This window comes from Python bivittatus, unplaced genomic scaffold (assembly GCF_059951505.1).
Source record: "Python bivittatus isolate LINGU-HERP-01145 unplaced genomic scaffold, Pbiv_v1 ctg000960_np1212, whole genome shotgun sequence".
NCBI classification, from domain to species: Eukaryota; Metazoa; Chordata; class Lepidosauria; order Squamata; family Pythonidae; genus Python; species Python bivittatus.
In genome coordinates, this window is record NW_028277124.1 from 19,635,523 (window position 1) to 19,647,907 (window position 12,385).

A 12,385-nucleotide genomic window follows, 5' to 3' on the forward strand; every position below is an offset into this window, starting at 1 on the left:
CAGTAATCCAGGTTTATGCCCCAACCACTGATGCCAAAGAAGCTGAAGTTCTATGAAGTTCTACCGGTTCTATGAAGACCTACAACATCTTCTAGAACTAGCACCAAAAAAAGATGTCCTTTTCATCATAGGGGATTGGAATGCTAAAGTAGGAAATAAAGAAGTAATCGGAATGACAGGCAAGTTTGGCCTTGGAGTACAAAATGAAGCAGGGCAAAGGCTAATAGAGGTCTGTCAAGAGAACAAGCTAGTCATAGCAAACACTCTTTTCCAACAACACAAGAGACGACTCTACACATGGACATCACCAGATGGTCAATACAGAAACCAGATTGATTATATCCTTTGCAGCCAAAGATGGAGAAGCTCTATACAGACAGCAAAAACAAGACCAGGAGCTGACTGTGGCTCAGATCATGAGCTTCTTACTGCAAAATTTAGGCTTAAATTGAAAAACATAAGGAAAACCACTAGACCACTCAGGTATGACTTAAATCATATTCCTTGTGAGTACACAGTGAAGGTGATGAATAGATTTAGGGGATTAGATTTTGTAGACAGAGTTCCTGAAGAAGTATGGATGGAGGTTCATAACATTGTACAGGAGGCAGCAGCTAAAACCATCCCAAAGAAAAAGAAATGCAAGAAAGCAAAATGGCTGTCCGATGAGGCTTTACAAATAGCTGTGGAAAGAAGGAATGAGAAAAGCAAGAGTGAAAGGGAAAGATATAACCAACTGAATGCAGATTTCCAGAGAACAGCAAGGAGAGATAAGAAGGCCTTCTTAAATGAACAATGCAAAGAAATCAAGGAAAATAATAGAATGGGGAAGACTAGAGATCTCTTCAAGGAAATTGGAGGTATCAAGGGAACATACATGGTGCACCAGCCCAAAGTTGGCCATAGCCTCCAACTGCTGATCCAGCAACACCTATAAATCCAGAAAGATCTCCAAGTAGTTGCCATCTTTATACAACATGCTATGCACATATGCAGTACTGTGCAGATAACAGGTCAGAATGTATGGAGATAGCTTTGACTGAAAATTTACTTTTTCCCTATCAAACCAGCTTGGTGTTAGGTTAGTAAAAATGTGCATATGTTTGCTTTCTCATTTCCTCAGTGACCTTCGCAAAAATTACTTTGGATGGCACCATGTTTTTCAAATGACCCAAAGGTACATCCGTCCTGCATGTCAACCTTTTTCTAAAAGACGGAAAGAATTCAAACTCAAATGATTCAGTCAGCTACATTTTTTAAAAAGTCTCACAAGCAACTCTATATGTCAAAAATTGTTCTGAGGATTTCATAAATTCATCTTCACATATTAGTGACATAACTGGTTTTCATTTTATTTGGAGAGTCTTGAGTGGCTTATGAAAATCACAAAGTATTTTATGTCATTTTCTTTTTCAAGGATATTTTGATATTATTATTATTATCAGCTATATTTTTTAAAACAATATTAGCTTTCTCATCTGTATTCAGTACAAGGCATATGAGTGGACATTGGGGTATTGTAAGAATTTTAGGACATTTTCCAACAAAAGTATACTAATTTCAGCAGAAAAATGTTGAATATACAGTAATTTAGAAATACTTAATTTGGACATGAAAGTATCTGTTAATCTTACATTTATTTACTTTTATTTTCTTTTTTAACCTTGTGGTCAGAACTATTGATTCTGCATAAGTGTGAGAGTCCTCTTGGGTCACAGACAGGATAGGTAACATATTAATCATTAGCTATAGCTGATATAGATACCAATAGCCTAACTTTGTGCTATTTCCTGATCAGAAGAGCCTCATCACTAACTATGGTTGAGCTCACGTTTCTTAAAAAGTCTCAACAACCATAGGCTAATCACAATAATGCCAGAAGGATGAAATATGCATTGTGACATCACAATGTAAGATCCATTCTTTCGTATTTGTATCATAACATCATATGCAAATATGTAAGAGATAGACTTTGCATTGAGAAATATGTTTTATCACTCACCCTCTTCCCCCCACATCCATGGCCATCTATGTTTACAACCTGAGTCTTCCCTCAGACCTCTAGCTTAAGTATTTGAACAAATTCTGGTATAAGCCTCACAGATGAATGAGTCATGGATTTGTATGTGCTTTATCCACTCTGAAGACCAGATCTGGAGTTCTGGAAATTCCCTGATCCTCCCCAAGTTATTACAAAAGTTATCTGATCCAACCTGTTCTTTGGATCAAAAGCTTGATTTGGAAAAATGGGGCTCTTTTCTTACTGGGAGGATGCTTCCTATAGTTTTTTTTTTTTTTTAATCTATCAATCTTCTTTCCTGAACTAGCCCCTTGCTTAGAGCATTGCACTATTTGTGACCTACTGGAGTTCCTGGCCGACCACCCAGAACTATCATGAAAGGTTTTGAATCAGAACATGGGTAGATTAGAGTCATCTGATGCATAAATATCTGCATGTTCCTAATTTAGGTTTTGCTCGTGCTTCCTAATTAGCTGCTTTAAAATTTTGCCATCGTGTGGCTTTTTGGCACTAAAAAAAATGGGACTAAAGTCAAATGTAAAGACCAGCTAATGACAACAGGGAGAATAACCAGCCTTGGAATTGACAGTGAAGATATTAAAGTGGTGGATAGGTTCTGTCTTTTAGAATCAATCATCAACAGTAAAGGAACAAGCAGTGAAAAAAAATATATGCCACAGTCTTGATACTTTTGAATTTTGGTGTAGGAGAAGACTCCTGAGAATACAGTAGGCAGCCAAGAAAAAGTGGATGATCAGATAAATCAACCCAGTTTTCACTTGAGGAACAAATGGCCAGGCTCAAACTACACTTTGGACACATTATAGAAAGACCTAGCTCTCTGGAGAAGGCTGTAATGTTGGGAAAAGTAGAAGGAAAGAAGAGGATGACCAGCAGCAAGGTGGTTAAATTAGTTAAAGTGGCAATGGGTACACCACTGGAAGACCTGAAAGCCTAGGTCAGGGACAGATCATCATGAAGAAACTCTATCTATGTGATCAGTAAGAGTTGACGCTATCTTGATGGCACATAATCAATCAATCAGTCAATCAACCAATCAATCTACTATTTCTAATTTTAGTGAATACAGGCTCTTGAATGCAATGATTGTTTAAACATTTTGTATTGTGCATTTCCAGTTTAACCACTTTCTCACAAAGTTTACATCGGTGTGATGTCCGATATCATCTTCCTTGTAGTGTTAAGATGTCAGACTGAGCTGTCCAGAAGGATTAGCTTGCAGAGTTATTGGATCAGGGAAAAAACTCTTCCAGTAATTAACAAAGCATCAGTTAGTTCTATTTTTTCCCCCTTTTCAGTAAAACATGATAGAAGCACAATATAATCCTGCAGGACCAAGATGGATGTATTTATATTCATTCATAATATGCATTTTTTGCATTTTGAGTCTCTTAGAGAATATTTTTAATTGGCCCAAAATAATCTGCTTTATGCACCTCCAGCTGGAATTCCAATTGCTTAGATAACATATAAGCTGTCTGAATTAATAATATTTCCCCTTATTTTTAATTAAAATGTGTAATCCTTCCTTGTCTGTATGATGTTTTGTAATTCCCAATTCTTTTCATGAATGTGTTTCCCTTTCTCCAGCACCTTCCTCCTTTCTACTACTTGTGAATTTCTCAATTTGTATATTATCATAATGATTCCCTTAGGTATTCTCTTCATTCTTTCCATATCCAGAAATGAAAACAGGAAAAACTTGGAAGTGTTTACCACCTGATGATATCTTCCAGATGCAAAAGAAATTTGCATTGTTCCCAAATATGAATATAGAAAACAATGTGGTCACATTAATATTAAGTGGCAGTATCATTTTGTACCTTTTGCCTATTCAAACAATGTGTGTGTGTGTGTGTGTGTGTGTATGTGTGTGTGAACATATGCAAATCTTAAATTCCATCTCAGTGTTCACAGAGTGCAAAACAAAATCCAATGAAGGACAATATTATGTTATTTTATTCAGAGTATGTTTGTGAGCTAACTGAATTTTCCCCCTTTCCTCAGATTTTAGCATGATTTGTCATTTAATATGGCAATGAACTGTTATGAAAGGAGCGACCATTTGCCAGAAATGACAATCCTGTGCACTGATTTATTTATAGATAAATGATTATCAGGAAACTGTAGGAACTCAGAGGATGCAATAGGTTTTCATGATACAGGATGAAATCCTTGCCTCGGCTGTGGATTGTAGGGAGAAATAGATCATAGCCTATCATTGCCTTTCTATTCCTTTCTTGCATTGCTAGAAGACCACACAAAACTGTGTATTTCCTTTTTCCCATACTGCTGACACTCTGACAGTCTGACATCTGTTGCCGTAATTTTGCTATGGAAGCGGTTAGTGAGGCTCATCAGGAATCACTATCAGAAAAGGGTCATCCATCAGAACAAGGCACAGACTTCCTATCTCAACACTATTTTTGTTGAGGTACATTCGACATTATTTGCTGCTACAATGAGAACAAATTGACAGCACGCTCACGATTATTGTCTCACCCACAGAAAAGTCTTGGTCCAGAGAGAAAAGCTATGGCGAATGAAAATATTCACCCGGCCTGTGTTAATGTCCCTCAAGCAGCATAAGAGCTTCAACCAGCCAGACCACAGAGGTATGGAGATCATGGAAAGAGATGGAGGTCATGAAGGTCATGGAAGTAATACAAATGATAACATGTGAACCAAATCTGAGTTTCTCAGATGCATTGACTGCTTTAATGATATTGACATCAAACAAGTGGCTGTCCCCACTCTCCTGGCCTTCTGAAAAGGTGTAAAAACATGGCTATGCTAGATGGCCTGGAGGCCTGATGGGGGCCCGCATTGCTGGAACTGGCTTGTGGGATGAATGATACTGCTTCCCCCATCTTCTTGATTTGTACATTGCTTTTATAGATTTGTTATTTGTGTTTTAATTGGTGGGTATTTATATTTTTATTGTTTTTATTGTCTTGGTTTTTAATTGTAAGCTATCCAGAGTCACCCCCTGGGGGAGATGGGTGGCATATAAATTTAATGATAAATAAATAAATAAAAATAAACCAAAGCAGCTTGCATTCGAAGTAGGTTGAGTTATTATTCAGTTCAGATTTATCTAATGGGGTAAAGCATGTTTGAACTATGGATTCTTGAATAAGCATAGTGGCCATAAAATACAGTTTAGAAATCACAGTAGCTGGATCCATACATCATGTTAAGTCAAAACTAAATAAATCACATTGTAGCTTAATATTATGTGATATGTCAACCTTAGAGAACTCTTGTAGCTGTAAACTATAAGAGATAGGGTTCCTAAATTAGTCAGTTATCTTTTTTTTTCTTCATCCTCTATAGACCAAAAAAAAAAGTTAATCAGGAAATCCCCAATAGTTATTTAAAAAATATTTTTTTAAAAAAGTAGCATAAGATACAAACCATTGTTCAGTAATGAGGTCACCTATAGCCCATAAGATCCTGAACTTCCTTAGACATTTTAACCAATTCATCTGTTTACATATAATTATTGTAAATCTATAAAGAAGCAAATAAAAACTATTGCAAACTGTCTCACTTATAAAAGACACATTTCGTTATATAATGTGCCCCAGGTACAGTAAATCTATAGTATCCCCTATAGCACAGGAGTGACTAATTACAAGTAATTTAATATGTAGTTAGTTATTGGCATTAAACAGATGTGTCACTCTTCTTTGAGCATCTAAACCTATTATTTCCAAATGAAATCAAAGTCATTAGATTGAAGGAGCTTACTGAAATTGAACTTCCTTTATTACTAAGCAAAATTGGAGATTTCTATTTCTGAAGAAGAATATACTTATCATTTCAATGCAAAGAACACAGTAATAGATGTAATTAGCATTATATAGAGTGCTCAAGAGTCTTGAGAAAATTAATATGAGAATTTTGAGTTTGAACTTATTAGATCACTTCTTAAGCCGTCCACATATCCTATTAAAACAAGCTTTTACGTGTATTAATGCTTTAAACAGGCTTATGGAGAAATAGCTACTCCATGAAGCAAAACATCAAGAAATGATTCACCTAATAAAGAACAGAACAGCCATTTATTATTAGCGATGGCTTATAAAAAACTTTGTTATAATCAGTCCTTTCTATTAAAAAAAAAGGATCTGCACACAGATAATTTTGAAAGCATCAGACTTAAAAATAATAATTATATTAATATCCCTTATTTGAAAGTTGGAATATTAAAAAACAAAACAAAATACAAAAAAACCCAAATAATTTGGAAGTCTAAACCATGGCACTTGTTAAAAAATAATGCTGAGTGTTAATTTTCCTTCTAAAATGTTAGCCGGCGTATATAAAGGGACCTGTGGTGAGGTGTTAGACAAGTAATAAAAGGATCCAGTGGGAAAGTAGGGCAGGAAGGAAGCGGGGTTAGATCTGGATCATGGCAGCAGGAAGGCCAGGAAGAAGGTGACACTGAAGTTATGGAGAACCATTTGGTTAGTGGCCATCGTGTATTCAGAAGACTCAAAGGGCTATATGGAAACTGTTTGGAAGCTGCCTCTTACCTATTGGCTACAGATAGTGCACCTCTAAGTTAGAGGAATGATATTTCTATCTTGCTCAGTTATTCACTTTTTTTCCACTGAAGATCTAATTCCTTAGATGGAAGGAATTGGTTTTCAATTTCCCCAGTGGAAAATAGACAACCAATGCTATGTTCTGGTGTTCGAGTTCCTAGATTAATTTCCTCAGAAAGATTGGATCCACAATTTCTCAATTCTTGATCCTCGTAGCTTTTGCAAGATTGTCCTCATAATTCCACTCTGTTCCATTTCCACATTAAAGCATAATTAAAGTAAAAAGTCTTGAAGCATGTATTTCTCAGAAATAAGTACCTGAGTTTAAATTGGTAAGAACTGCATCACAACAGCCAGAAAAAGGTGAGAACTGTTTTCTAGGCAAATTCTCAACCACACATTGGAGTTATCAGCTCAGGACAGGATATTTTGTCTAAGAATTCTCAAAGGATTAATTTGCAGGTATCCCTTGCTTACTTTCAGTTCAAGAATGCATGGTCATCTATTTAGAATATTTCCAAGTAAACTATTAGATGATTGGGAGCAGATGATCATTTAAATGTAGCCTTTCTCATTATTCTATTATAATTCTATTATAATCTTATTGGATTATTGTCGAAACAAAACAACAACTGTGAAAGAATTTACTTGAATCTAAATTCTGATAATGATGATGGCTTTCTCATTTTCTCTCTTCTGAATCATTGGCTGGTTTGTTAGATTTGTATCTTACTTTATACAGGAACGCAAAGTAGTATATGTAGTGGTCTCTTCTCCTACTCTTCTGTACAGCAACATCACTATGAGGTAGAGCGAGCTGAGAGAGATGGACCTGCCCCCAAACCACCTATTAGCAGTTTCCCTAGAGATAAACATAAGCAATGTTACTTTGTGGGAAAGTATTTTTTAGTATTTTTATGCATCGGTTAAAAAAAAAAACTTAGTTGACATAGCCACATTTTAATAAGACAAAACATTTTCTCTTCAACTGCTTTGTAGGGTGAGAATACTTTGCTACAAGCGATATTACATAGTTCTTACTTGTAAAGCAAACTGTTCAGTGAATGAATGACACTTAGCTAATTTTTAAAAATCTACTAAGGTTTTCAACATTGTATGTTCCTAGTCCAAGTTCCTTCCATCAGAAAGGACAAAAATTGCATGAAACTAACCCAGGGAGATGCATGTTGTCCACTCATGCATTAGGAGTACCAACTCTTATTTTCTTAAACTTGAGCTTTTATCACGTCAATATTAAAATAATTTTAAGTTACTGTCCATCCCAACAGAAAACTCAGTAGCAATCAAGAAAACTTTTTCTTTCTTCCGTTAATTATGCTTGCCCCCCCCCTTTTTGTTCCATTATCACTTTCCTTAGTCATTTTTCTCCCTTTCTAAAAGTGCTTTTAAATGAGCCAATGTCCTAATCTTAGAATTGTAGAAGGTAAGGGTTGGAATGGCACTTGAGGATCAACTAGTCCAAGCCCAGTGCAAGAATCCCCAACTGATGGCCATCTCACCTCTGTTCAAATAGTTGCTCTTTGAGTGAGATAGGTGGTGACTAAATTTGAAATATAATATAAACAAACAAAGAAAGAAATTCCCAGCAAAGGAGAGTCTATATCTAAACAGAAAATCAGCAGGTTGGTGCTGCTTTCCTGACTGGTATTGAACTAGAAATATTCAGTGTTGCAGGGTTAAATACCAACGTGTAGGACTTCTGTTAGTTTCTTTCCTCTTTGGAACAGAAAATCAGTGGCTGAAGATCTGTGACTATAATGAATTCCCAACTCCGCAGATGAACCTTGAGATTTCATTTCAGAGCATATGGTACTATATATCCCTTCCTTTGGTAAGAGCATTTTTGAAAGAAAGAAGATTGGCTGCACAGTATCATCAAAAACGTTTGCGTTAACAATGATCCCAACCCCACGTCAGAAGCATCAACAATGCCTGTTCCATTGTTGAACAGATCTTAATTCATGAGCTACGATTCAGAGTCTGACTCTGAATCTGATTTTGACAATATTGCTCCAGCTGAGCCTATGGATTGTCAGCTTCAGGAATCATTAAGCCATGATGCATTTGAGGCTGATCAGTCACAGGCATCTCCTCAACAGTTGGAGAGGTCAGATGATGAGGCACAACACCGCAGATGCACACAGAGGTGAGCAGAGCAGCGTCAATCAAGGAGACTCCTCGCAAGGCCTAAATAATTGCAGCCAGCTACCAGCAGAGAGATTTATGTAGCTTGCTTTGCCTTTACTCTCTGTTGGAAAACAACTGTTTGAAAACCTAGCTCATGTCTTGTCTGTATCTTGTTCTTGAATTCCTGACTTCTGGACTGGCTGACTACCCGATTTGGCTTGGTGAACTTTGGCACTGTAACTAGACTACTCTTTCGCTTCTCAGACTGCAAATGGAACTTTATTTTGCTATGTCTTCGATTTACAACTTGTCTGCTGTTATCCGCTTTTGCTCCTTGGCAATTGTGTCTGCTACTTTGAGACAGAACACATAACATTAGGAAACTGTTCCTGATGTCCAACCAAAATTTACTTCTTTGTAATTTAACCCTGTTTTTTTTGTCCTGTCTTCTAGAACAACTCTGAATAATTCTACTCTGCCTGTGAAAAGATAATTCTATATCTTATTAACTTACATATCATAAATATGCAGGCCATTTCAAGAAGAATTTAATAATAATATTCTTAATTATATTAATTGATTTATTGATGATGTGCCATCAAGTTGGTATTGAAACTTAGTGACCACATAGATATACTTTCTCCAAGATGATCTGTCCTCAACATGACCCTTCAAATTCTCCAATGTTGTATCTATTGCTGCTGTAATCAGGTCCAGCCTCTTGCTGCTCTTCATTTTCTCCTTCTCTATACTCCTGCAGATATAGACACGTCAACAGCAGCTCAATACATTGTCCACAGCCTTCACTGGTACTATACCAAGTAATACTGTATAGTCTACAATGCATTTCTTAATTGCTGGTTCCTTTACAGCTGGTAGTTGATCCTAAAGGACAGAAACTACCCACCACTTTGGTATCTTCACAGTTCAAAGACTGGTTGCTGAACTTGCTGTTATTAGTTTGGTTTGGTTTATATTTAATCTTAGTCCCAATTTTTCATTGTGCCCCATAATTTTCATTACTACAACTTCCAAACCATTTGCATTTCAGATTGGTGTCATCACCATAGCACCGGTTATTAATCTTCCCCCAGTTTTAAAATCACACTCATCTTCTTCCAATCCAGCCTCCCTCAATACATATTCAGCACATAGACTGAATAAATAAGGATAGCCATTCTCAGCCCAATCTGTTTTACCATATTCCATCAAGACTGTGGCTTCCTGTCCTATATTTAGGTTTTACAGGATGACAGTGAAATGTTCTGGGATTCCCATTCTCCTAAGCACATTCCACAACTCAGCATGGTCAGCACAATTAAAAACTTTCCTGTAATCAATTATAATAAAAATGTGCATATTGACTTCTTCTTCCTCTTCCTCTTCCTCTTCTTCCTTTGTCTTTCTTCCTTTGTCTTTCTCAATTATCCAGGGTTCATCAGCAATAATGTCTCTTGTTCCTCAGTCTTTTCTAAAGCCAGCTGGAACATCTGGCATCTCTCTTTCTATGTAGGGCTCTAATATGTGTTGGATGATCTTATGGATTATTTTGCTAGCAGGTGAGATTAAGGATCTGTTAAATCTTATTTTTTAGGTAGTCTGACTTTTTCCAATACATTAGACCCTGTGTTGTTTACAGATTTGCTGGCATAGTTTGATTAGGACCTTAACTGATTATTCTTTTGATGCTTGATTACGTAGATATTCCATTTATTCCAACTGGGTAATGACTGGTCTGCTAATCTAAAGTCAATTTCTAGTACCAGAAAATATCTTTAAGATATCTTGGATACTGAGAATTTCAGTATACATATTCCATCTTTATTTAATTTTGTTTGAATCAGTTACCGTATGTCCATTAGCATTCTTTAACATACCAGTTTATGGTTAGAACCTCCTGCTGAGTTTGGAGATATTTTGGAAGGCTTTCCTTGTTTTTTACATCTTCGTTGTCTTTGCAGATGTTGTACCACTGTTCCTTTTCTCTTCTAACAGCACTCTGAAACTCTTTGTTAAATACCTTCCTCAGATCTTAGTCTTTCCTGGCTTTAGTTTCTCTTCTTGGCAACCAATTTGCTCTTCTTTCTTGACATTCAGTTTATTTTTCTTTTGTTTCCTGGTCTTTGGCAATCTTTTTTCACTAAAGTGATCATTTGCCTCCAGCATCTTCCTATATTGCTGCTTCCCAATATTGCTGCCTGCTTGCATTATCTGGAGAACTAGGATCATATTCATGCTTTGTGTGATCCTGATGGATACTCTTGGCATATGTCCCTGGCATTCTTCACTCATCCCTCCCAGGAACACACCTCCATCATGTTGAGGAAGCATAGCAGTATTTTAACAGTAATGTTATTTATATCTTAAAATACAAAAATTTAACATATTTTGATAAAGAAGTCATAATTTGAGTAGTAGGCTTTAAACTTTGCTTAAAGTTCAGTGAAGTCCAAATACAGAAGCTTTCAAATTAGTTACACATTTAGTGACTTGATTAACTTCAGATTTTGTCTGATGAAGTATGAAAATATTTGAGGTCTTCTCAATGTAATAATGTGAATCCAACTTCCCCAGCACAGCAAACATTTTTGGAACACTAGTAACATTTAATCTAACAATGTAAGCATTTTAGAAATATCTCATGGAAATTTCATGTTACAATGTTCAAGGGTGTTGAGTTAGATGTTAGACTTTGTTTCTGAAGATGGACCATCACTATCCATCTATCCAGAAGCAGTTTCACTATTTTATTTAAGGAAGTTGAAAAATATTGTTTTAAAATTTATAGATGCTAGGTTGGCTTAACCTAGGAATAATTTTAAAAAATCATTCCCTTTATTCCCTAGGAATAATTAAAAAAAAAATAATTCCTTTCTATGGACAATGCAATTTTGAGTTATTGAAATTATATATATATGATTATAAAGTTCTTACAATCTGTCAGAGTGTCACTGGAAGAAATATATGCACTGCCTATTAACCAACTGTAAACTTTGTGTGAATGCCTTATATTGGTTATGTCTTGGAAGCATCATTAAATTATTTCAGAATAACTTCCAAATACAGATACTACGCTAGAATGGATCATGTACATTCAGCATAGACTGCCAGGTCAGTTCCAGTCATATTTCCAAAGTGTATTCTTAATTTAATGCTTTCCTCAATATCAGACTTAGACTAATGCAGGAAAAATAGTACTGTGAATTCACTGGAAATTTTCTATCCTGAACAGGATAAATTGTACCAGTACCTCTGCTTGGTAAAGATGTAGAGTGTTAAAGCTGACGTTTACACATATTTATCAAAGTTGCACAGTAATCTGTGGGTTTTGTAAAACTTTCAGATAAAGGCCCTGAGGACCAGCTGTGAAGTGCCTTTCATTGTGAGATTTGGTTACATTGAGTCTAATAAGCCTTAAATAAGATGAATGTTGCCTGGAGCTGAGTTGCTACCTTAGTTGCTAAGCAACTGTTATGGGCTTCACACTTGTGCTTTATATGTGACACTGAGGATGGATAATAACACTCTTGGAGAAGTAGACACTAGCATGCTAGCATTCTTCAAGGAATCCTTGACTCATTTTCCTTAGCTTGGAAGAACCTGGTAGACTGAAATCCCAAGAGAAAAACTATTGAAAAACAAT